Source organism: Papaver somniferum, unplaced genomic scaffold (assembly GCF_003573695.1).
Source record: "Papaver somniferum cultivar HN1 unplaced genomic scaffold, ASM357369v1 unplaced-scaffold_119, whole genome shotgun sequence".
Taxonomy (NCBI): Eukaryota; Viridiplantae; Streptophyta; class Magnoliopsida; order Ranunculales; family Papaveraceae; genus Papaver; species Papaver somniferum.
In genome coordinates, this window is record NW_020620936.1 from 597019 (window position 1) to 601161 (window position 4143).

Sequence of the window (4143 nt, forward strand, 5' to 3'; positions counted from 1 at the left end):
CGACCCAACCAATTGACTGAACTCGCCACGTCAGCATAAGTCCACGTCATCAGTGACATGTCAGCAGACTCTAATGACACGTCAGAGGAATAATCCACACAAGCAGTGCCACATCAGCACACAGTCCAGTCAGGAACGACACATCATCAAATTTTGCCACGTCAGCGTCTTAGGATGCTGGCTGTTTTGTCGCGTCAGCTGCCACGTCAGAAAGTCATCCCAATCAGCAGTAACACGTCAGCAATTCTGCACAGTCATCACTGCCATGTATGCAACATCGCGGGTTTCGTTCAAAGCTTGTTTCGTCAATAACTTCTTCGTTTTAAGTCCGAATTAAGTGATTTTTGGCTCGTTAGAATCGTCTTTCAATTCCCTACAACATGGAAACAAGAAATTTAGTGTACTAGAAACTTGGATGTGCACTTAGAGCAGTAACATGATCGGGTTCGAGGTTCGTGGACAACGACATGATCGGGTTCAAGGTTCGTGGATAGCGACATGATCGAGAGTTAGAGATGAAGATTGCTTAGACCCTTCAATATTTAGCCTTGCATCAAATCGCAAGCACCTAAAGCCTCACCTTGCACGTGAGCACTTAAGTCTTGCTTTCGCAAGCATAAAATCTCGTGTTGCACGCGAGTATGAAAGACTTGTACCTTGGAAAGCATAAAGTCTCTTCTCAACCACGAGCCCAACGCCCGATGTTGGTCCAAAGACTCGTACTTAACACAAGAAATATATCCAGCCTTCCCGAGCAGCGAGCGCTACAGCCTTGTTACGTCGCGAGCAAAAAGCCTTGCCCCAGCCGCAAGCACATTACGTTTCACTTAAGACTAGACTAGATCTCGAGCATCAAAAGTCCACCACGTGGCAAAAACTCTCTCCTAGCACGTGAGCAATTTTTTTTTTTTTTTACTTTTCATTTTTTTTTTTGCAGGTAATTACAGCGGAGGGCGTCTTCGCAATATCTCTACTCACGATTGGGGGAGAGTTTCATCATCAACGTTCGACGCAAAAGGATAAACAATTTTCTTAACCACCAACAAGTTGGAGGTTAAGAGGGGGCGATGTTTGTACCGTGTATTTTATACACGGTGAGCCCGTAATCAAGCCCGTCTAGCCAGCCCATGACGGAAGATTCTAGAAGTTTCCCGAAGGCTTGTTTCCCAAGTTGCTTGCACATGAAGTTTACATCAAAATTAGGGTTACATAAACTCTATAAATACATGTATCCTAAACCCAAGAATAGAGGGAATATTAGGTTAGTTAACCCGGAGAAAAACACCCTTGTATCAAATACATCAATAAAATACCTCTCCGTTCTTCCGTGGATGCAGGCAACACATTCCGAACCACGTAAATTCTTGTCTTCTTATTTATTTTTGATCATTTTTGTAACCCTAATCATCATCAAATCATCGTGTTTAGTGCATAGAATTTATTTTGGGTACAAACATTGGCGCCGACAAAGGGGATTCGAGTAAAACGATCGTGTTTACCAGTGAGAGAAGCCTCAGAAAAATCATGAACGAGATTCCAACAAAAATCAGCAAGAAAAAATAATAGAATAGGGTTCTTACGTAACTGTTGCGAAGGTTGAAGAAAACGTTGCAAACAATTACAGAAACCATTGCGAAGGCAGTAGTAGAAGCTTTGCAGCACAGTAACATATATAAATGTTGCAGAAATCATTACAAAAGCACTTATCCTGTACAACCCTATAAGTCCAGCTTCCTGTTCAGCTTCAGATCCAGCGAATCATGTCCGTCAGATATAGAAGATCTTGACCGTAAGATCTGTCCTGCCAAGGATCCAGCTCCCGGTTCAGAAATAGGTTCAGTGTCAGACTGGTTCGGTTCAGAGCGAACCAGTTCAGTACGGTTCAAAACGAACCAGACCGATACGACCCAACCAATTGACTGAACTCGCCACGTCAGCATAAGTCCACGTCATCAGTGACATGTCAGCAGACTCTAATGACACGTCAGAGGAATAATCCACACAAGCAGTGCCACATCAGCACACAGTCCAGTCAGGAACGACACATCATCAAATTTTGCCACGTCAGCGTCTCAGGATGCTGGATGTTTTGTCGCGTCAGCTGCCACGTCAGAAAGTCATCCCAATCAGCAGTAACACGTCAGCAATTCTGCACAGTCATCACTGCCATGTATGCAACATCGCGGGTTTCGTTCAAAGCTTGTTTCGTCAATAACTTCTTCGTTTTAAGTCTGAATTAAGTGATTTTTGGCTCGTTAGAATCGTCTTTCAATTCCCTACAACATGGAAACAAGAAATTTAGTGTACTAGAAACTTGGATGTGCACTTAGAGCAGTAACATGATTGGGTTCGAGGTTCGTGGACAACGACATGATCGGGTTCAAGGTTCGTGGATAGCGACATGATCGAGAGTTCGAGATGAGGATTGCTTAGAACCTTCAATATTTAGCCTTGTATCAAATCGCAAGCACCTAAAGCCTCACCTTGCACGTGAGCACTTAAGTCTTGCTTTCGCAGGCATAAAATCTCGTGTTGCACGCGAGTATGAAAGACTTGTACCTTGGAAAGCATAAAGTCTCTTCTCAACCACGAGCCCAATGCCCTATGTTGGTCCAAAGACTCGTACTCAACACAAGAAATATATCCAGCCTTCCCGAGCAGCGAGCGCTACAGCCTTGTTACGTCGCGAGCAAAAAGCCTTTCCCCAGCCGCAAGCACATTACGTTTCACTTAAGACTAGACTAGCTCTCGAGCATCAAAAGTCCACCACGTGGCAAAAACTCTCTCCTAGCACGTGAGCAATTTTTTTTTTTTTTACTTTTCATTTTTTTTTTTTGCAGGTAATTACAGCGGAGGGCGTCTTCGCAATATCTCTACTCACGATTGGGGGAGAGTTTCATCATCAACGTTCGACGCAAAAGGATAAACAATTTTCTTAACCACCAACAAGTTGGAGGTTAAGAGGGGGCGATGTTTGTACCGTGTATTTTATACACGGTGAGCCCGTAATCAAGCCCGTCTAGCCAGCCCATGACGGAAGATTCTAGAAGTTTCCCGAAGGCTTGTTTCCCAAGTTGATTGCACATGAAGTTTACATCAAAATTAGGGTTACATAAACTCTATAAATACATGTATCCTAAACCCAAGAATAGAGGGAATATTAGGTTAGATAACCCGGAGAAAAACACCCTTGTATCAAATACATCAATAAAATACCTCTCCGTTCTTCCGTGGATGCAGGCAACACATTCCGAACCACGTAAATTCTTGTCTTCTTATTTATTTTTGATCATTTTTGTAACCCTAATCATCATCAAATCATCGTGTTTAGTGCCTAGAATTTATTTTGGGTACAAACATTGGCGCCGACAAAGGGGATTCGAGTAAAACGATCGTGTTTACCAGTGAGAGAAGCCTCAGAAAAATCATGAACGAGATTCCAACAAAAATCAGCAAGAAAAAATAATAGAATAGGGTTCTTACGTAACTGTTGCGAAGGTTGAAGAAAACGTTGCAAACAATTACAGAAACCATTGCGAAGGTAGTAGTAGAAGCTTTGCAGCACAGTAACATATATAAATGTTGCAGAAATCATTACAAAAGCACTTATCCTGTACAACCCTATAAGTCCAGCTTCCTGTTCAGGTTCAGATCCAGCGAATCATGTCCGTCAGATATAGAAGATCTTGACCGTAAGATCTGTCCTGCCAAGGATCCAGCTCCCGGTTCACAAATAGGTTCAGTGTCAGACTGGTTCGGTTCAGAGCGAACCAGTTCAGTACGGTTCAAAACGAACCAGACCGATACGACCCAACCAATTGACTGAACTCTCCACGTCAGCAGAAGTCCACGTCATCAGTGACATGTCAGAAGACTCTAATGACACGTCAGAGGAATAATCCACACCAGTAGTGCCACATCAGCACACAGTCCAGTCAGGAACGACACATCATCAAATTTTGCCACGTCAGCGTCTCAAGATGCTGGCTGTTTTGTCGCGTCAGCTGCCACGTCAGAAAGTCATCCCAATCAGCAGTAACACGTCAGCAATTCTGCACAGTCATCACTGCCATGTATGCAACATCGCGGGTTTCGTTCAAAGCTTGTTTCGTCAATAACTTCTTCGTTTTAAGTCTGAATTAA